This window comes from Odocoileus virginianus, chromosome 14, assembly GCF_023699985.2.
Source record: "Odocoileus virginianus isolate 20LAN1187 ecotype Illinois chromosome 14, Ovbor_1.2, whole genome shotgun sequence".
In the NCBI taxonomy this organism is placed as follows: Eukaryota; Metazoa; Chordata; class Mammalia; order Artiodactyla; family Cervidae; genus Odocoileus; species Odocoileus virginianus.
In genome coordinates this window covers 59,620,539-59,643,521 of record NC_069687.1, presented here as the reverse complement: position 1 = coordinate 59,643,521, position 22,983 = coordinate 59,620,539, and the positions used below count along the sequence as shown (strand labels likewise).

At 47.2% G+C, this 22,983-nt stretch overlaps 1 long non-coding RNA gene across 1 annotated transcript; it reads left to right on the top strand.

Annotated features, from left to right (window-relative positions):
* The first annotated feature begins 3,885 nt into the window (after positions 1–3,885).
* Positions 3,886–22,872, top strand: LOC110152250 (uncharacterized). The gene is made up of 3 exons (XR_011491129.1): positions 3,886–4,034; positions 18,345–18,449; positions 22,671–22,872. It is a non-coding gene; the product is annotated as an uncharacterized lncRNA (long non-coding RNA).
* The last annotated feature ends 111 nt before the right edge of the window (positions 22,873–22,983 follow it).

Below are 22,983 nucleotides of genomic sequence, written 5' to 3'. Positions count from 1 at the left end.
GAAATACAATTAGTGGGAAGTATTACAATAATAGTATTGTAAAAGAGATACAGTGTTAAAAATGACACAAAATTTTTTCATGAGTGTAATTTGAATAATTTAACTGGTATGAAATTAGCATACTTGAATGTAGTGGACATTTAAAGAACATATAGCAGGCATGGTAATATAGTCAAATGAGAAGCTATCATCACAGCAAAGTTTTTTACAAAACTTTAAGTATGTGGAGGGAGGTGTCAGAAGGCCTGGGTTCTAATTATGCTTTGCAATTTTTTTTTTTTACTAGCTTTCTGACTGTGACTGAGTCTCCTCATCAGAAAGAAATGGAGATGATAATATTTGTCTTTATTACCTCACAGTTATTACAAAGACAAAATAAGATAACATATAAAATTGCCTTGAAAAGTGTCAGATACTACAGAGGCACACGTTAGATTATCGTATTCTCAACCATCCTGCAGCAAGGGGATGCCGTTTTCACGCCAGTGCTAATGTAGGACTCCCACTGGGAAGAGAATAATCAAAGGAATGCCGCTGCCTCCACTCAAGCCCTCTGGAAGGAGCCCTCTGAGCGTGAGGAAGGGCCTTGCCCCCTCTGCAAGCGTCACCCGTCACCTACAGATCCCGATGGACTCGCTCTGGCCAGTGTGTTCAGCAGGAGAGTTCGTGCACTCATGCTCACAGAGAGGGCATGGCTCTAGGAACTGCCCTCCACCTGCTGGTCTCTCACACATGTTAATAATAAAACCTCTTCTCAGACTTCTGGGATCAGCATACATCTTTGGAAAACAGAGAAGTTGCCAGTTGCCAATGCTGCCGGTCTTCTCTCTTAACACAGCGTGCTGCACTCACTGCTTTCCTATTCAGCTCACCCTTCCTGCACAATACATAAAATTTAAAATGTGTTAAGTAAATTAAGTTACCTAGGAGAGATTTTAGCTCAGGGGAGCGGGGCGGTACTTAAAAATGTTAATTATCTGGAGAACAGAGCTTAACATTCTGGACTCCAAGATGGTTTTTAAGCCTATTTAGATTTTCTCCAAATTCTTTAAGGCTAATGCAACTTCTAAATGTATCTAGTAATCTCTAATTATTTGTGGAAATGGTAGATGTGAGAAGTCCAGATTAAATCCGCAGATAATCCCAAAATCCCATTTTAGCCAACAGCATGGCTCTTTTCCCACCAAGCCCAGTGCTAGGAGGACCATTAAGAAGAGTAAGACTGCCTGGAGTTCTAAGCTCCCCGTTCTCCTGCCTACACTGTGATGGCGATGTTAATGAATCAGCCAAACTGCCAGGAAAAAAATCAGCAGAAAGAAGAGTGGAAAATCAGGGGCCTGGGCCACTGCGCCAAGCTAGAAAAGCAGATGCAGAAGAATTAGAAGGTGCCAGAGTCCTAGCAGAAGAAAGGAGCAGCCCCGGAGCCTTGCCTTGGGAGACCTGGGCTAGTTTCTAGAAAGAGCCAGGCAGTTCTACTCTGTAAAGCTGCCACCCTCCAATCACTGCTCTCTGCCCAGTTTGAGCAGCTGTGTGTTCACCCAAGATGAACAAGACCAGGCTGTAATCAGGAGGCTCCTCTCTGGGTTCATAGCCCCAAGGCAGTGGACTGACTCAAGGTCTCTCCTCAAGGAACACTATTTACTCACAGGATGAGGAAGGAAGAAGACAAAGATTCTGTTTCTAGAACACCTTAGCACCTCTTCATGCTTATTATTTCTAACTCGACAGTTCATTAATGTCAGAACTGCAGTGTTTCACCACCCTTTCAAATCCAGGTCTACTTTCAATGAACATAAAAAGTTTACACGGTCTGTAAAGGTATCTGACATTGCAAAATAAATATCGGTGAAACAAACCAGTGCAAGTCATTTTAAGATAAAGTTTTTATTTTAAGACGAGAATATTTTATTGAACAATTTAATGCCTACTCAGTACCCACAAAGATGCAATTTGATTTTTGATGGGCTTACTGTTCCCTTGCCTTCCTTTCCAGGGCCATTTCCATTTGTGTTGGAGCTCTCTGGACTAGTACTTTTGGCTGGTGCTGGCTCGAACGTGTCAGGAATACATTTGGAAGCAGGAAGAAAAAGAGAAATGGAGATGATTTGATGAAGGGAAATGGAGACAAATTGATGAAGGGAAGAGAACTGGGCTGACCTGAAGTTCTTGGTGTGAATGACGGAAATGTGCAGAAGTTTGTACTAAAAAAAGAAGAGAACTGACGGGGAGGGGCCACGGTCAGGGAAAACAAGAAGAAATGGTGTCCATGCAATTAGATATGAAAAGCTGCCTCCTGAATTTAAACTTTCTGGACCACAGAGCTCAGAATCAGCAGAACTGATTTATGGTCTGAACTATGTCCTTTAGACTCATGTCACCTCCAGGCCTGTTTCTGCAAAACGGGGCCTGGAGGCGGGGGGCATATCGGGTCATCAGATGCCAGGAAGGCGGTTCGGCTCTGAGTAGACAGGAATGCACAGCGACGCTGGCCACTTTCTTCCCCAGGGCGGCCTTCCCGTCAGAGGCTGCGGTGACTGTCCCGCGGCTCTCGGGGCGGCGGGACCCCTCGGCCGTCCCAGCCCCCTCACTCCCTAGCGTCTGCCAGGGCCGGGCCGGTCGCGGCGGAGCGCGGTCACTCCCAGGGCGCAGGGCCCGAGCGCGCGCGCGACTTGCGCGAGTCCCGCACTCGGCGCGCGCCCGGGCTCCGCGGCGGCCCGGGTCCGCGGTCTCTCTGTCCTGCCCCCCTGCGGCCATCGCGGGCAGAGCAGCGCGGCCGCTCCTCGGCCCTGGCCAGCCCGAGTCACCGCCGCCGCTGCCTCGACGGCGGGCACCGGGTGGAAAGGCTGCGCTCTGAAGGGGACAGAAGGGATTCCCGCGGGACCCAGGCCCCCTGGGATCTTCGAGAAGGTTCCGGCAACCGTCCCGCATGCCCCTTCCGTCCAGAACAGTGAGGACAAGCGGGGGAACCCTCTCCCAGCGCCAGGGTGGCCACCTAGTTGACAATAACTTGATCATCTGTCGCAGGAGCGCAGTGGATCTGCAGCGTGGAGGTATGAGATAGGGGCCGGGTGCAACCTGCGGTTTAGCGCGACACGAGGAACTAGACAGCCGGCACCTTTGCGGATCAGGGCTTAGGTATTTATTTCATGTTAAGCCCCCTTCCCACTCACTGCCTCTGCTAGCCTAGAGAGAGTTGCAAAACGACTTCCACATCCCGAAGGACGTTGGGTGCTCGGTCTTTCCCTTAGCCGATCCAGCCGGCCCAGTTTCGGTTGCCAAAAAATGTTTCCAATCTAAGACTTCTCTCACAAGGACAAAATAAAATGTGTCTGAACACGGTGAGCTTCCTGTCTGGGCTTCACTCACCCTGGTTACCCACTTAGGAATAAGACTTGAGTAACAAAGGTTAGTGGGAAGCCTGTTTTCCTTTGTACATCCTAGATTTCTGCTGGTTCAGTGTCCTGTGCCAGGTGAAATTATTCATGAGGCTCTGAGCAGAGTTGATAAGTCTTACTCCTTCTCCCTTGAAATTCCAAGTGGATTTAAATCACTCCTGGGTTGCTTCAAAGGGCCTGTGTTTTATGGGAGTTCTCTAGTGGGCTTTGAAGTATTTGCTTACCAAATCTGTTTCTCAGCTTCCAGCTCCTGAATAAATTACCCACCCCTTCTCCCCACTGCTGTCCCCGCTTGCCTCTAATGTGGTCAGTGGAGGTATTCTCTGGACAAGAGGTTGGAATGTGTGTTCTGGGACTGTCGTTCAGTGGCCAGTCCTAGGACACCCATTTGCTACGTGCCTGACTGAGAGGCTTTGATGGTCTGATGGAGTAGGAAGGGAATGGGGGCCCTTGGACCACATTCTGTGCACATATTTACCTCTTGCCCGCAGGATCGCTTAACCAGTGTCGCCATTTACCATCTTGAGCCTGGTTGCCTTGCAGGGAAAATGGCCATGAGAACAGTCATTCAAAGAACACATCCCAATCTTCACGTTGAAAACATCTTAGAGTTTCCTTGAGGATTGCCACTTTCCAGAGGTGAGTGTTAATTGATATCAGGCAGGTCTGTTGGGAAGAATGTAGATTTCTATTCATTCTGTTGTTGGTATAAGAGCTAGAGAGGGTAGGGGAAATGGGTAGCCTCGGCCCTTTGGTGAGCCAGGAGGCATTTTGAGCTTCTGGCCAAGCTACTTAAAAAAAACACTGTTTTCCAATCTTCTGTGTCAGTGGGATGGGACATGGCTAGCTGTCCACTTTGGTGCCTGCTCCTGCTGTCCCCATGCCCACTGTGTCACGAAAATCACCATTTCCCTCACAGGCCACGTGTGGAAGAGGTAATTAAAGACTCCCCAGGAGATTCAAGAGCAGCCACTTCTGGGGTTGAGATTTGTCACGTTTCTGGGCTTCACCTCACCGGGGGCCTCAGCTACACAAGGATTTTCCTTGATTCTTCCCCTGGGCCTTCCCAGACACAAGCAAGGACCCCATTACCCTTTTCTTATTTAGAGTTTTACTAAAACAACAACATCATCATCAACAACAAGTAAAACAAACAAGAAATCAAAATATACAAAAGCATAAACATCTGGCGTGTTTACCCAGCCCAGATTTCTGACCCTAAAATAATTAAAGCCTGTCAGACTTGGCTGAGCCTGCCTCTGGCTGTGGCCCACGCCTCCCGCCTCCTTGTGGCCCACATCACCGCTGCTTCGTTAGGAGCGCCAGTTCCCACCGCTCTGCTCCTCGGTCCTCCTTTTTGGGCGGGGCGGGGGGTGAGCCTCTGGTTTGGTTGGGTTCCCACTTTTATGCACTCCCCACCCGATGGCCTCAGAGCCTGAAGAAAAGCATTTCCCAGGCTGGGGTCAAGGTTCTCCCCCGAACTTCTTGACAGTCCTGGGATTTCCCGGAGACCCCCCAGCACGGAGGTTCAGAGCCCTCACCTGTCACTCTCAGCTCTCAGGCAGCCGGGCCAGGCTCCAGCCTGGGGCCCCACCCTTCCAGAAGCCTGCCTACTTTGTACTCACCCTTCCCCCCTCTCCCCCAGCCTGCCAGCACCACCGAAAACCACCTGTTTTGTGTTTTGAAAGCCTGGAAGCACCCCATCCTCCACCCTCACAGACCTCCCACTGAGTCCCAGTTTCCTATCCAAACTCCAGATTTGAGTTCTCAACTCACTTGAAGAACAGAAGAGCTCCGCTGCATATTCAGTTCTGGTCTTGCCTTCCTGGCCAAGCTTGCCAATGGTCCCCCGCTCAGGAGAGGAGTGGTCTTGTTAAGTCATAAGCTTGGCAGGCCCTGGGGCCACCCTCAGACTTGTCAGAGGTTACAGTGCCTGCTGAGTCAGAGTTGTCTCTGCAGGACACCGTGTCGCCGATCAGTCCCCTCAAGTGTTCTAGGAGTAATTTTACAAGCGAAAACTATGCTGTGTACTATACATTGAAATCACAACCACGAGTTACAGGTTCACACACATGTACACAAAAGAAACCATTGAAGTCTCTCATTAGCAGTTTCTGAATATTCTGGTGATGCTAATTTAATTTTTTCAGCAATTTAAAGAAATGTATTTATTTGTTTATTTGTTTTTGGCTGTGCAGGGTCTTCTTGCATTGCGGGCTTTCTCTAGTTGCGCCAAGCTGGCGGCTACTCTCTAGTTTCGGTGCTAGGGCTTCTTACTGTGGTGGCTTTTCTTGTGAGCGCGGGCTCCAGGGCGCGAGGACTTTAGTCATTGGCTCCAGGATGCAAGGGTTTCAGTGGTTGCAGCTCTCGAGCACAGGCTCAGTGGCGCGTGGCCTCAGCTGCTTCACTGCATGGGCAATCTTCCCGGGTCAGGGATCGAACCTGTGTCTCCCGCATTGGCAGGCAGATAGATTCTTTACCACTGAGACACCAGGGAAGCCCTCAGCAATTTTTTTAACCTTCTGCCAGCATTTGCTACCAGGTAACTGGGAGCATGTATCAAAGATTGGAGAGAAACCTGAAGAACATAAAAAATTAACAACTGACAAAGCTCTTCCTATATAATGAGCTTCCCTGGTGCCTCAGACGGTAAAGAATCTGCCTGCGATGCAGGAGACTTGAGTTCCATCCCTGGGTCAGAAAGATCCTCTGGCGAAGGGAATGGCTCACCCACTCCAGTATTCTTGCCTGGAGAATTCCATGGACAGAGGAGCCTGGTGGGCTACAGTCCATGGGGTCACAAAGAGTCGGACATGACTGAGTGACAAACACTTTTTCACTTTCTGTATAGTAGGCAGAATAATTGCCTTCAAAAATGCCCACTTCCTAATCCCTAGAACCTGTGAATGTATTACTGTACAGAGCAAATGGGACTTTACAGATGTGGTTAAGCCAAGGATCTTGAGATGGGGAGATTGTTCTGGATCATCTGGATGAGCCCAATAGAATGGCAGTGATGGTCGCAAAAGTGACAGAATCAGAGTCAGAGAGAGATTTGAAGATAGAAAAGTGCTGGCTTTGAAGATGGAGGAAGAGCCCCAGAACCAGAGAATGCTGGAAGCCTCTAGAAGATGGAGAAGTCAGGGGGATGGAACCGCCCCCAAAACCTCCAGAAGGAACATAGTCCAGCCGACATCTTGATTTTAGCCCAGCAAGCCCCACTGCAGACTTATGACTTCCAGAACTGTCAGATAAAACATTTGCATGGTTTTAAGCCATTGGGCTTCCCAGGTGGTGCTAGTGCTAAAGAACCTGCCTGCCTGTGCAGGAGATGTAAGAGACATGTGTTCAATCCTTGGGAAGATCCCCTGGAGAAGGAAATGGCAACCCACTCCACTATTCTTGCCTGGAAAATCCCATGGACAGAGGAGCCTGGTGGACTACAGTCCATAGGGTTTCAAAGAGTCAGACACAACGGAAGCGACTTAGCACACATAAACACAAGCCATTAAGTTTGTGGTAATTTGTTAGAACAGTACCAGAAAACCAATACTATCCATTAACATAATTGTTTCTGTGACTTGAGGAGAGAATAACCTTCTTTTGGATGTGACGGGAACACTCTGGTACAACAGGAGGACTGAAATAGTATCCCATTTTGATTTTTCTTCAATAGTTATCATTTGTCTTTTCTCTGCTGCCACCTACACCAAGGCTAGGCCTGGACTAGTCACTGATAAACCAGCAAGAACCCTGGGTGGTAAGTATTGTTATGTAACTTCTTACCAGGGATGAAGCTGCGGCTCAGCATAGTGCAGCACCTGCCCCTGGGTCACACACCAGGGGCTGATAGGTGGAAAGAAGGGACACCAGTTCTACATCAACTACCTCCAAAGCCCTTGCTGTTTCTGCAACTTATCTGTAGGCCCCTTCTCAGAGAGTAGCTTACGAGCTACTGTTCTTCAATGCCATGGTGTTCCATCTGCAGGAATACTCACTCTCCTCCAGCCAGAGGAATGCCTTTTGCTGACATGGTAGGTGGCAGATCACAGTCAAAGCTGCTGCTTGGAAAGCTGCTTTCAGTTGCAAAAATAAAAAGGTTGGAGTTGAACCTTTGGCTAGAAGCATAATCAGGAAGTCTTAACCTGACCCTGGCTTTACGTTCACTTACTGCCTGGGTCGATGTGCTGGTTTATGGGCTCACAGAATGAGTTCACACTCTGAGCTCATCTCAGCGTGCAGGAGCAGGGGATTCAGAGCTGCTGTCACCTGACCAGACCTCCGCCCTCTGTCAGCTGTTCACACGCCCCATGCCTTGGGGAGGGGTGAGGAAGGCACCAGGAAGTGATCTGGCCGCTGTACCCTTTGCCCAGATTCAGTGATTCTCCGTCCTGCCCACACACTCAGCCACTCAAGAAACGAGAAAAACCTGTCCACGTCGGGGCCCCAGCCCAGCCACGTGAGCCCCACCCCTTATGGCGGGGCTGGGGGTATCAAGGTACAGGTCACACCCAGGTGATTCACCACAGGACCCCCGCTAGGCAGGTTGTATCCTTGACCTGAGCTGTGTGGATGCTGGTGCCATGACGTGTGCTTGTCTGGATATGTTAGCTCTGCTGAGACAAAGCCTCGTGGGCTTCCGAGCACCCTCCTTGGAAGAGCAGGTGGAGCCTCGGCCTGCACTGTGTGGCCTGCCATCCCGCTCTGCCCGGGACCCCGGGGGAGAGGGGTGTCCCCAGACAGGAGACATGCTTCATCAGGAGTAAGTGCTTGACTATTAAGTCTGTAATCAGCAAAGTCCCTGACATTTGGAGAGGAGACAGATGTCTAGGGTCCGGGCAAGTAAATTTTCATGCTTGGGTGGCTTGGGTGGAAGCGCTTAGCATCAGAGAAAAGTGTGTGTGTGTGTGTGTGTGTGAGGGGAGAGAGAGAATGTGAGTGTGCATGGGTGTGCACGTGTGAGAGTATGTAAGTGTTCCATGCGTATGCATGGGTGTTGTACAATCACGTAGGAGAGTGTGTGTGCACGAGTGTGTGTGAGGATGTGTGTTTGTGGAGAGTGTAGGCATTCTGGGGACCGCAGACCTCGCCAACCCCAAATCACCCTGCTGCAGTGGCTTCTAGCTCATCTGAGCGTGTGCCAACCAGGCGGCCCTGAATCCTGCGAGATAGCAGCCCTGAGTGGGTCAGTGAGCTCGGGGGCAGACGCTGTACATTTATTCTGCTCTATGACAGTGTAATTAGCTTTTCCTCTTGTGAGGAGTGAAGGGGCAGTGTGCTTTCTGACAGCTGTGGGAGCTGCCTTCCTGCCTGGATGAATCTGGGATCCCCTGATATTGTTACACCTGTTTAAACAAGGCACAAGATAGGTATTTATTTGAAGTTCAAGAGGTCATATGAGCCAGGGTCTAAATATAGGCCTGGATATAATTATAAAGATACTTCATTCCTTGTTCTGAAAGACTTTTGCAGCCTGTTCCCTTGGATGCTGGGGCAGTTTCCTGAAACACGTGTACTTCCCAGAATGAGGAAAGGCAGGGTTGAGGCTGCCTCATGGAGGCTGGGGTGCAGGGCTGGGGAGCCCGGAAGGGCAGACCCCCAGACCTGGCTGATCCTCAGAAGCACCAGGAGGAGTTGATAAAGATGCAGAGCTCCTTCTCTCCCCTGGAGGCTGTCTGTGCTTTGGTCTTGGAATGGAGGACAGGAATTTGTTTCAAGCCCCCCAGGTGATTCTGATAACTACCCAAGTTTGGGAACCCCTGAACTAAGGTGTGGGGGAACTCCTCCCTGCGAGGCGTTTCTGGGACTAGGTCTGGGAAACTAACAATTGCTATTTCCTGAGGACCCCTCCCATACAGGCCCCCATCATTCCTCCTAGTTTGTGGGTGAGACCTCTGAGTTCTCCCATTCATTTCTGTGCTGACACTGACTGGGCACCTCAGGCAGATGTTTATGTTTTTAGGTCACAGGTCCTTCTGAGATTCTGATGGAAGTTATAATGCTCTCATTATAAAACTGCACATGCACAGAAGGTTTTGCACAGTTTTGCAGGGTTCATGGAGCCCCCATCCCCGAAGCCCACCCAAGGATCTCTGGTTAGGAATGCCCATCCTAAAGGGAGTTCGCAATCAGGCACAGTGAGCTGGACCCTCTGCAGCCTGAGAAGGGCTTCTGAGGCATTTACTATGGGACTGATGGGGTCCAGGCACATAGAGGGGAGCTGTGAATACCGGAAGGGAGGGTGGGGTACAGCCCTGGCTTTCAGTTTAGTTGGAAAGACATGAGTGCACAAGAAGAAAGGCAATATGAAGTTCAAGGTGATTATGCCAAGCCCAAAGAAGGGCTGGCCCCATGCACTGCAGTTCAGTGAGCTAAGCCGTCATGGGAGGGCCAAGAAAGTTGGGAGCTGACAGCTGAGCCTAGCAGGAACCTGGCCTGAGCTTGGCAGAAAGAAAACTCTGGGCTGGGGCATCTTGGTGATTATTTGGGGAAGGAGGAGAGAAAGTCATGTCCATAGCAGAGACAAGAAAAGTCAGGACATTAAAAGAAAAAAAATTCTGCATGCTAAGAAATGAATCCCAACCCCAGCCTTCCCAGAAAAAGGAAAAATGCTTAATAGAGTGATAACATTTGTGGTCATTTTATAATATGTCTTCACTGAGCAATTAATTATTTTAATATAATGCTAGATAATTGTGCTTTAAAGAAATAATTGTGTTTACAATTACTGAAAAAACCAGAATTTATTTAAAATATATTAATTTAGATAGTCTAGTAACAGGACCTAGGGCTTCCCTGGTGGCTCAGCTGGTAGGGCTAGTCCATGGGGTCGCAAAGGGTTGGGCGTGACTTAGCGTGTGTGCGCGTGCAAGCGCGTGCAGGCACACATGCACACACACAACAGAACCTAACGTAAAATTGCACGTGTACATCTGTCAGTTTATCTCTGAGACTCTATGCAGAACCTCATGTGCAGATTATGTCATAAGTCTAACTTTGAGACTCTGTGAAAATGGTGCATGCTAAGTCGCTTCAATCGTGTCCGACTCTTTGCAACCACGTGGACTGTAACCCACCAGGCTCCTCTGTCAATAGGATTCTCCAGGCAAGAATACTGGAGTGGATTGCCATGCCCTCCTCCAGGGAATCCTCCCAGCCCAGGGATCGAATCCTCATTTCTTACATCTCCTGCATTGGCAGACAGGTTCTTTACCACTAGTGCCACCTGGGAAGCCCTCCTGTGAAAGTGGGTTTGAGCCAAATGACCCTCCCGCCTACCCTCGACCCGAAAATAGACCCTGTCACAGTGTGGCTGGAGGTCGAGCAGGGAAAAGTGGGGGAAATAGATGTGTGGGTTTGGATGCTTTTGGAGAAGGCCCTGGAGTCCCACCGAATTTCCTACTTTGTCCTGTAGGGGGAGCCGCTGCAGTTTTGAGGGAAGTACCCAGAGTCCCGGGAAAGTGAAGGGCAGGGAACTCTGGATGTGGGAGGAACTGGAGGCTGAAAGAGAGGCCAAGAAATAATCAAAGAGGGACAGATGAAAAGAGAGGCTGGTCAAGGACTCCAAGAAGGGAGGGTCATCCAGCCCTATGGCCTGGGGGAAATGATGGAGAGAGGAACCCTGGTTTTACCGGAGGGCTGGCAGTGGCTGCCTCACAGTCAGAACCAGAATCCACAGGGTGTGAGAGGCGAAGACAAGCTCAGCATGAGTTTGTCCTCTGGCGGGAGGCAGGGAGGCTCTCCACATAAGGCACCTCAGCTGCTTCTTCCCAGCGAGAGTGTCCTAACAGTTCCTTGTAATACAGTTGCTGCAGAGAGGGTCCTCTGCTCACCTGGCACTGTTTTGACTGAAGGGTGTTCAGATTCAGAGGAGCACTTTTTTCTTCAGCTGTTTGCTTTGCCCACAACCTGGCACCATAATATGAGACTTGGGTACTTTAATTAATCAAGGGATTTCAGCAACTCCAAGGCAAGATATTGTTGTTTAGCCACTAAGTCATGCTAAGAAAGTGTTAGTTGCTCAGTCGTGTCTGACTCTTCGCAACCCCATGGACTGTAGCCCGCCAGGCTCTTCTGTCCATGGGATTTCCCAGGTAAGAATACTGGGATGGGTTGTCATTTCCTTCTCCAGGGGATCTTCCTCACTCAGGGATCAAACCCATGTCTCTTGCATTGCAGGCAGATTCTTTACCACTGAGCTTCAGGGCAGTCCCAAGGCAAAATGCATTTATCTAAATGCAGAGGGTTTTAATAGCAATTAAACGTATGAAAATGAATACTAGAAAACAAAGCTAAGAGTGAATCTGTAAGATTAGGTGGAGATAGAAATAGGGAAAAGTACTGGCTGGGTTGGACTTTGGTCTTTTAGAATAGCAGGAATACACATAGAAATAAAATTATGTGGAAGTAGAAGGAAGTGTGAGGTCAGATAACTATTTTCCACGGTGGTCCTGGGCCCTAGAAGTTTCAGAAATCTACTTTATCACTGTCTGGGTTAGTGAACCAATTTCTTAAGCAAATAAAGCAGCTTCCTGCTTCTGAGTGTAATTTCTTTGCATAACAATGAGCTTACTAAACAGACTCAGAATTTATTGCAAGATCCTTTAACCCATTAAAAAAAAAGATTGAAAACATACCATGAATCTGATTTCCCATGTTTAGACAAAGCTACATATGACTGCTTTTAAAGAATAATAGCAACATAAATTAGCCCTATTTTCATTTGAAAGAACTCCTTGCAGTGGGATGGGACAAGTGACTAGTTCTGCCCAATAAAATATGAGTCATCTGCTTTCAGCAGATACCAGATCTGCAGTTGTCGTGATCTTGAATTTCCAAGCCTTCAGACTGTGAGAAATAAATGTTTGTTGTTTAGAAGCCACCCCGTTTAAGGGATATTTATCACTGCAGCCCAAACAGACTAAGACAATGCCACTGGCATTATTTCAAGTTTTTCACTATTATTTACAATGCTGCAGTTGACATTTTTGTGCTCAGATGTGAGTTTGGAGAGTTTATCTCAGTTCTCAACAGTGTAACAGAAGAATAAAATTGTTCGAAATATGGATTTTCAGTTCTGCTTGATATTGCTAAATGATTCTTGAAGAGGCTGGACCAGTTTATACTGGGGGCAGCTATTTTTTGAGCTTACATTTGATGGTCATAAGTTTGTCCTGTGTCCTAATACAATGTTATGCATTTAACCTTTAGACATCTAAACCAACCACCCTTATTCTGGATCCTTGTGTTTACATTTTTTAGGATTTAAATTTTTTAAAAAAGAGATACATGCATTGTAAAAAAAAAAAAATCATAAAAGTACGAAGAACTAGGTAATAATCACCTGAAATCCTGCCATTTGAAGAAAACCACCACTTTTATTTTGGTGACTATCCTTCCAAACATTTCTGATGGAAGTGGATCTGTGTGTGATGTTACATAAATGAAACCAGACTATGCTAGTTTATTGCCTGTCTTTTTACTCAATGATCTCTTCAGAATACCTTTAGATAGCTATAAATCTCCTCTGATTTCCCTTCCTTTCCTTCCCTGGGGTTGCTTTGAGGTCAAAAAATGAGAGGAAAGGAAGGGAGAAGAGAGAACTAACAGTAGCAAAGTGAAAGTTGCTCAGTCATGTCCAACTCTTTGCGACCCCGTGGACTATACAGTCCATGGAGTTCTCCAGGCCAGAATACTGGAGTGCGTAACCATTCCCTTCTCCAGGGGATCTTCCCAACCCAGGGACCAAACCTAGGTCTCCCACACTGCAGGCGGATTCTTTACCCCTGATCCACCAGGGAAGCAACAGTAGCAAAGGCCTTAGGATATGCTGCATCTGATTTCCCCAGCCATCCTGAGAGGCAGGTGCTGCTGCCCGTTGTACAGATGGGGAAATGAAGGTCACAACAACAGAGGGTGATGGAGTCAGCAATCGGTAAGGTCTCTGCTTATTCCTCATGGTTTGGTCCGCCTACTCACTTTCTGCCCATTTCCCTCTGGGCTCCCTGTGGTCCTCTGAGGATGCAATGAGTGATGGGGTTTGAAGACCCAGAAGATGTGATGCCCAGGTCTCACCACAGTCTTGGTAAATCATGGTAAAAACATAAAAATCTGCTCCACTGAGGTAGGTGTCTACTTTCTGTCTTCCTGAAGGCACTCAGAGGGAGTTGATCTGGAACCATCTTAGAAGGGAGGGTGAAGGGACCTGCCTTGAGGGGCAGGGGATGTAAGCAGCCAGATCCTTAAAGAGGGTTCCAATTTCTCCCAGATTTGGAGAGGAAAGGGGAGGGTCAGGGAACAAGGGGAGGCAGAGATTTGATTGCTAGTACATGTCGTGTCTGTGGCCAGTGGGAAGGAGAGCTGTGAGTGCCCCTCTGAGCCGCAGCAGTGCCCCAAGGACTGTGATGACCGGGGTCAGCTGTGGCTTCCTGTAGCCCCTGGAGCATTGGTAAAGGAGGAAGCCACTAGGGTCCAAGGATATGGCCTCCTCCCCACCCCCTGCCAGCTAGCACCTCATAAGCCAGGTTTCCTGTAGGGTCTCAGCATTAGGTGAGGAAGCACCCTAATCTTTTGGAAGTGAAAATTTTTATGGAAGTATAGTTGATACTGTATTAGTTTCAGGTCTGCAACAAAGTGATTCTGTTGTGGTTTTTTTTTTTTTTTTCAGATTATTTTTCATTATGTTATTATAATATGTTGAGTATAGTTCCTGTGCTACATGGTAAATGGTGGCTTATCTGTTTTATGTATAGTCATTTGTATATGTTAATCCCATATTCTTGATTTGTCCATTGCCCCTCCTCCTCTCCCCTTTGGTAATCCTAAGTTTGTTTCCTATGTCTATGAGTCTACTTCTGTTTTGTATATGGATTCATTTGTATTATTTTTCAGATTCCAGTCTTCCTCTGTCTGACTTCCTGGACCATCCGTGTTGTAGTAGATGACAGTATTTTTTTAATGGCTGAGTAATATTCCATTGTATGTAGATGACCACATCTTCATGTGTATGCCATGTCTGTTCATAGGAATTTGGGTTGTTTTCATGTCTTGGCTGTTGTAAACAGTGCTGCATGACATTGGGGTGTATGTATCATTTTTAATTAGAGTTTTTAAAATTTTTTTCCTGATATATACCCAAGTGTGGGATCGCTGGATCAGATGATAACTCTATTTTTAGATTTTTAAGGAACCTCCATACTGTTCTCCATAGTACAGCTTCACTACTGTACATTCCAACCAACAGTGTAAGTGGAGGCTAAATTTTATTTTGGAGAAATAGAGGGATGGGGCATTCCTTGAATTTGACGTTGTGGCCTAAAATTCAGGGCTGACGATGTGGGCATGTGAGCCGTGCGTTCACCCAGGGCCTCACACCTCGAAGAGCCCTGCACATGGTTTGTGGCTGTGCTCTCAGCATCTTGAGCCTCTTGATTTCTGAACAAGAAGCCCCACATTGTCATTGTGCACTCATGTATGAATTAGTAGCCAGTCCTGCAAAAATGCATGCCCCTGCATCCCCGCGTAGCAGAAGTTTCCAAGTCTTACATCTTTAGCAGAAATCCTCAATGAGGGCTGGAACAATTAAAGAGGATGCAGACCCACTGCATGCCACATGCACCATGCCCACCTCGTGCTTTCTGCACTGTTTTATTTCTATAAGCAATGCTTGTTCACCAAAGGGTTGGCTACATCTAAAACAGAGCTAGATATAAACATTGTAAATATTATTAGAAAACTAAATGTGAAAACTATGGCGGTGCATAGAAATGGAAGCTGAGATGAAAGTGAATCTGCTGTGGTGTGGGGGCATGGGGGGCATTTTGGGGTGGATTTCAATGAAGCAAGCTTGAAAGTGCCAGGGAGACCTGGATGGTAACATGTGCATCCATCCCAAGCACCCCAGCTTGCTCCCAGTGTGAGCCTGGCCTGATGCTGACAGTTTGGAGCGTTTCTCCCTGCAGAGTTCCCTCTCATTCTTTGTCCTTTAATTTGCACCGATCTTCAGAAGTTACACATTAGTGTGGAGTCTTCAGTGTATTTGGAACTGAACAATCCACTTTTGAAGCTATCAGATCTTGATGTTTATGAAGTCCCTGCAGTTGGTTCCCAGGTTCTTGGGGCTTATATGACTTTTTTATGGAGTGAGGACACTTTCTCTCCCAAGGTTCTGAAATTCACACTGCTCCCACCCAAGGCTTCCAGAAGCCTCTGCAAGTACCTGAGTGTATGTAGATACTGGGCAGAGAGGTTTGGGATGAGAGCTTTGGGTCAGCGGGTGTGACCAGGAGCTGGGGGACTGGGGCGCAGGGTCCCTTTAACACAGACATATCTATACCTCTTCTCATTCACCCCTCTTCCCTACAGTCTCCTTAATTAACACAGACACTGCTGCCTCTGTGTTCTTACAGGTAGCGTTAATCACTCACCAAGTCTGTATTCAGACCCACACCAAAGTTCTCAAAGGAGGGAAATGTTGTCAGTACCTTCAAAATACATTTTATTAAGTGCTTTCTGTGTTCCAGGCACTGCTCTAAGCATCTCTCATGGTTGGTTCCGTTTAACCCTCAAAACTACCTAATGCAGCAGGCAGAGGAGAAAAATGAGACCCAGAGACACTAACGAAATTGACACAAGCTAGCAAGTGTTGGAGTCAGAGTTCAAAACCCAGCTGAACCCACCAGTAAGACCCCACACATGCTACCCAGCAAGCAGGTACAAAGAGGAGGCTAATTCTAACAAAACCCCTATAGTAAGGGCGTCAGCTGACACCCGCTGAGAATTTGGGGGTCTTTGGGAATGAGTGAGGCCGGGAGGCAGCAGCCTCATTGGAGAGATGGTAGCAGCAAGCACAGGAGAAACCCTGGCCCTCTCACACCCCAGGCGGGGACCAGATAAGGGTGGGCTCCCTGTGAAGGCCAAGCCAGAGACCCAGGTGAGCAGTCAGTAGCCAGGGGCCATTCGGAGCACTGCCTGATGCAGGCCACTCAGCTTGTCTTCTGGTTCAACCCACCCAAGGCACTGGGGCAGCCTCTCCAGGAGAAGGTGCTGTCACCTCTAAAGAGAGCAGGTTTAATGAGAGACCTGGTCCAGCGGAGGCTTGAGGGAAGCTGGGAGGAGAGCTTGTTCTGCTCTGTGCCCCAACGATGGAGTAGAAGGCAGCGGGATGAGTTTTTGCTCCAGGTAACAGAAAGAGCTGTCAGAGCTAAACAGAGGGGTGGTCTCATCCAGGGAACAGAGGGAGCATCAGAGTGAAACTCATGAAATTGCCTTGGAGCTAGGTCAAAGAAGAAGGATATTGGTAATTGCACTTGTTAATTCTAGTTTAACTCAGCTAGCAGCAGAGTGAACCATGAACCTCCAGATGTTTTCTAAAGGAAATCAGTCCTGAATATTCATTGGAAGGACTGATGCTGAAGCTGAGACTCCAATACTTTGGCCACCTGATGCGACGAACTGACTCATTGGAAAAGGAGGCTTTTTTTTTTTTTTTCCCGAGGCTGGGAAAGATTGAAGGCAGGAGGAGAAGGGGACAACAGAGGATGAGGCCGTTGGATGGCATCACCGACTCAATGGACATGAGTTTGAGCAAGCTCTGAGAGTTGGCGATGGACGGGGAGGCCTGGCGTGCCGGAGTCCGTGGGGTCGCAGAGTCAGACACGACTGAGTGAGCTGCTCAGGGAGGATGGGGTCAGATAGGGCCTGAGGTGTTCAAGAGAGCCTTCAGCCCAGAGGAAGGAATTTGCTGTAGCTGAAGCATTTCTCTGCACAGGCGCTTGAGGCCCAGACCAGTGTCCTGTATCGTCCGAATCCTGTGCTGAGCTGGTGTGACCTGGGCACGAGCGTTACGCCAACACACAGGCAGGGTTGGTCAGGCTGGCTGTGTCAGCTGAACATCAGGCACCCATGGGCTGGGTGAGCACGGGAGGCTTCTTAGAGGTGCTGAACCTTGAGCCAATCCTTCAAGGATGGGTGGTAATTAAAACAGTTGTGGGGAAAAGAAGAAGGTGAGAGCTGAAGAAATCTACAATTCTATAGGTATTTTAAAACAAAAAGTCACAAAACACTATAGACACCATGATTCCTTTTTTGCTAAAAACTTGTATGAGTATACACATATGCATGCAGACACTTGTATCTATTCAAAGGATGATATATGGGGGTTTAGCCACTAAGTCATGTCTGACTCTTGTGACCCTATGGATTGTAACCTGCCAGGCTCCTCTGTTCTCTGTGTATGGAATTTCCCAGGCAAGACTACTGGAATGGGTTACCATTTCCTTCTCCAGGTGATCTTCCTGACCTGGGGATAGAACCTGGGTCTCCTGCATTGTTGTCTCCAGGCAGGTTCTTTACCAACTGAGCCACCAGGGAAGCCCCAGGATGACATAAGGAAGAATATTTATGAAAATGTTAGCTATGTTATCATTGGGCGTTACTTTCTTCTTTGTATTTACCTGTATTTTCTAACTGTTCAGCAGTAAGCATGTATTACTGTGTAACGTGGCTTAAAGGGTAAAGAATATGGGCTGCCTGAAGTCCTGTTGGCGTGTAGATGCTCCGTAAGTTGCTACCTGCTATTCTGTGAGTTAGAATTCTTCCTAGGTGTTACTGAGGTAATGGACTCCACAGGATTTCCGAGGCTCCTAGGATACGGAACAGAATGGTTTTTCGAGCACACTCTCTGAAGGCTGGCTTGAGGCCATCTACTCAGCTTGCTGGTTAGTGAAATGGAATAATGGCGGTACCTACATCTGACGCTCTTTCTGAGCACTCCAAAAATGTTACTATTGGTTTCTCTGTCTCTCTCTGTCTCTCTCTCTTACATACACACCTACTCTCTCTTACTCAAACACTGCTCTCGGTTATCCACATGAAGGTAGTGTAGATGAACCAGGGCTTCTCAGCCTTCAACATGCACGTAAAAACCCTGGAAATTTTGTTAAAATGCAGGTTCTGCCTCAGGAGGGCTGAGCTGCGGCCCGAGACTCTACATTTCTAATGAGCTCCAGATGATATCGCACTGCTGATGCGTGGACCACCCTTTGAGATGTGAAGGTGAGGACAAGTTCATGCGCTTTTTGGACATCCTAGAACAAATGCTCTCCAGTGGATTCAGATATTACCTGTCAAACATGGACTCCTCTTGGGCAGCATTGCATCATCCTGTTCCTCTGGAAACATAAATACCTACTTCTGTGTGTGAGACTCTGTGCTGGATTTTCTGGGACATCAAAGTCTCTGTTGTAAGGCATCGCCCCTGCCTTAGGAGCTTATACTCAACACCTAAACATAAAAATGTAGGCAGCCAGTGAAAGGACCTATTCTGAGTGCTAAAGGAGGGCTGCAGACGGTGAATGAGAGGGAGACTCCAGGGTCTATTCTGAATTCTGTAGAGAACTTCAGTCCAAATACTTCCTTTGAAACGTTGAGGAGTAACACATGCTCCGGATGCAGGGTTGCATTAATAAGTCTTAAGTTTTAATGTGAGAGTCATGTCTCTGTATATAAATATATGCTCCCATAGGATTCATGGGGTTGTGGTGTATTGTTTTTGTAGTTACCAGTCTTCCTCATTCCTCGTTAGTGGGGGAGCCGGGGGAGGAGATATGGAAGTCATCAGGAACGTAAATACACAGGCTTGCAGCCATACCACACCGCTGCCTCTATTGTTTAAGGAGCATGTTTGTCTCATGCAGCTGCATACTGTGGGGCTTTCAGCTCCTGCTTTATTCCATTTGAAAGTTATTATTTGCTATGGAAACAATGATGTCAAATTGGTACAGGTGGGGCTGGGGGCCATGAATAAATACAAAGTAGTTGATCACAGGGGGCTCCAGTTATTATTAGGCCTAGGAGTTGCCCATTTGTGCAGGTCACCCCTCACAGGCCCCATGTTTTGGAGGCAGCAGTCTGCCAGGCTGGGGCAGGGTGTGGGTGACTCACTTGGAAGAGAGTGTCCATTTTGGTTTTTATTATTTTAATTGACATATAGTTAATTTACAACACTGTGTTAGTTTCTAGTATGTAGCAAAGTGATTCAGTTATATATATATATATAATATATATACTCTATTTTCTTTTTCATATTCTTTTCCATTGTAAGTTATTACAAGATATTGAATATAATTCCCCATGCTCTACTATGGAAACTTGTTTATCTGTTTTATACATTAATTTGTATCTGCTAATCCCAGACTCCTACGTCAGCCTTCCACCCTTTCCCCTTTTGTAACCATCAGTTTGTTTTCTATGTCTGTGAGTCTGTTTCTGTTTTGTAAATAAGTTGATTTGTATTATTTTTTAGATTCCACATATAAATGATATCATATGGTATTTGTCTTTCTCTGTTTGCCTTACTTCACTCAGTATGATTCTGTCTAGGTCCAAGAACGTGTCTGTGTTTGAATAGCACAAGTGTCTTAGAGTACAGAGCCCTGCTCAACAGGAGGTGGTCTGCCCACAGACCTCGCGGGGAGGAAGAGAGAGGGGACCTCATGGGGCACATTGACAGTGTGATCAAATGTTAGGATATTTTCTTGAGTGGTTGTTGCCTCAGGACCCAGTTATGTTCCCAGTGTTATGTGCTTTGATTCTCCCAATAGACCTTATGGCCTGGACAGTAACGTTGTGTCCAGCCCACAAATGTGGAGACTGAGACTTAGCAGGGCCAAGAGCTTGACAAGTCATAAGGGAATAACAGAGAGATGAGCCCATTCTGGTTCCGTAATCTGCTTTCCTGTTCTGTGTCCTTAAACACTGAACCACAACCCTAGAGGTGGAATGTAATCTGCCAGCAGTGTTTCCTTTCACTAGACCCACACAACTCATACCTTGGCCTGGACAGAGCATCCGTCAGATCAGGGCCCAGGGAGACCTGGAGGGTGACCAAGCTCTGTCTGCCGCTTTTCACCTGGTGTAGGTGGTGAAATCGTAGCCCCAGGGCTATGCTCAGACCCCCCTGAACCGCTCACAGAGCTCCTTCCAGGGCTCCAAGCCTGTACTGAGCTTCACAGCAACAGTGAGAGGCCCGGGCTAGCCCCTGGACAGATAAGAGGAGACAGAGCAGGGGTAGCTTTGGAGGCATACTCAAAGCCAGGAAGGGGCCAAACCTTTGGGTACAGAAGTTGGCCCTTGCCTGCTGGGCTCTGCTGCTTGCAGGCCAGAGGCCTGGCGACTGCTGTGTGGGAGGCACCCCCACGGACCAGGATGTGATCAGGGCAGGGTTGGAGGCCCCTTAGATCATTGCCTTTGACAAGGCTGAGGGCGAACGGAGGCCAGAAGAACCTTCAGCTAAATTTGCAACGATTTAACCACACATGTTCCAAACAACCCAATTAAAAAATGGGTAGACTTAAAAAGACATTTCTCCAAAGAAGACAGACAGATGGCCAAAGGCACATGAAAAGATGCTCAACATTGCTAATTATGAGAGAAATGTATATCAAAACTACAATGAGGTATCACCTCACAGTGATCAGAATGGCCATTATCAAAAGTCTACAAATAATAAATGCTGGAGAGGGTGTGGGAGAAAAGGAACCTTCCTACACTGTTGGTGGGAATATAAGTTGCTATAGCCACTATGGAGAACAGTATGGAATTTCCTTATAAGCTAAAAGAGTTACCATATGATTCATCAACTGCACTTCTGGGCATACATCCAGAAAAGACAATAACTCTAATTTGAAAAGATACATGCACCCCAAGGTTTTTTGAAGCACTATTTACAATAGACAAGACATGGAAGCAACCTAAATGTCCATCAACAGGTGAATAATAAATTAGGTGAGGTATATGTGTGTGTGTGTATATATATATATGTACACACATATATATGCAATGGAATATTACTTAGACATAAAAAAGAATGAAATAATGCCATTTGTGGCAACATGGTTAGACCTAGAGATTATCATATTAAGTAAGTTTAAGTCATGGTCATGTATGGATATGTGAGTTGGACTATAAAGAAAGCTGAGCGCCAAAAATTTGATGCTTTTGAACTGTGGTGTTGGAGAAGACTCTTGAGAGTCCCTTGGACTACAAGAAAATCAAACCAGTCAATCCTAAAGGAAATCAGTCAGTCCTGAATATTCATTGGAAGGACTAATGCTGAAGCTGAAACTCCAGTACTTTGGCCACCTGATGCAAATAACTGACTCCTTGGAAAAGACCCTGATGCCGGGAAAGGTTGAAGACAGGAGGAGAAGGGACAATAGAGGTGAGATGGTTGGATGGCATTACCGACTCAATGGACATGAGTCTGAGCACACTCCGGGAGTTGGTGATGGACAGGGAAGCCTGGCGTGCTGCCGTCCGTGGGGTTGCAAAGAGGCGGACACAACTGAGTGACTGAACTGACTGACTGAAGTCAGAGAAAGACAAATATCATATGATATCACTTATATATGGAATCTAAAAAAATGATACAAATGAACTTATTTACAAAACAGAAACAGACTCACAGACCTAGAAAACAAACTCTGGTTATCCAGGGGAAAGGGCAGGAGAGGGATACATTAGAAGCGTGAAATTGACAGATACATACTGCTATATATAAAATAGAGAAACAGCAAGGTCCTACTATATTTCCCAAGAAGTTATAATGGAAAAGAATCTGAAAAAGACTATATATGTGTATATATATACATACATACATACATATACATGTATGTATATGCAAAAGTGAAAGTATTAGTTGCTCAGTCGTGTCCAAGTTTTTGCGACCCCATGGACTGCAGCCCTCCAGGCTCTTCTGTCCATGTTATTTTCCAGGCAAGAACACTGGAGTGGGTAGCCAATCCCTTCTCCAGGGACTCTTCCTGATTCAGGGATCGAACCTGGGTCTCCTGCATTGTAGGCAGATTCTTTACCATCTGAGCCACCAGGGAAGCCCCATATATGTAAATAACTAAATCATTTTGCTGTACACCAGAAACTAACACAACTGTATATAAGCTACACTTCAATAAAAGAAATAAATGACTGCACGCGCTTCGTCCTTCTCCAGGACCGTCTCCTCCCTCTCGGCACCCAGAGCCTTTGTCCTGACCTGTGGCCTCCCAGGAGGGGTTTCCTGCTGCTCCATCCAGCTGTGCACACACTCCACGGGCATCACTGAGTGATTCCCATGTTCCAAACTCGGAGCCTTTCGGGGAGGGGCTGGCAGGGCCCTGTGAGCTAGGCCCCAGCTTGAGGGTCAGGGTTGGTGAGGATGAGGCTACGTCATAAATGCTGACTTTGCCCTTACTCTGTATCCTCTATGTCTACCTGTAGGAACTGAAAACTCAGAGAAGACAAAAAGAAATATTCCCAGCAGAAAGGATAAGTGAAGAAGCCTCCCTCCGGTTCTAACTGCCTCTGGATGTGACAAGGAAAGGCGCTCGGGCCCCACAAGCCAGGGCAGTATCTAGATGACGTCTTAGCTAGCCTGACTAGATGCAGCCAGGCGAGGATGGTGTGTGTGGGAACGCAAACTCTGAAGTGACACTCGAATGTGGGTTGCTTGTTTTAATGACATAAAATACATGTCTTAGAAAAATATCCAAGAAATGAAGCTCAGGAGCTGGGGCAAATTAAAAGTGAACTT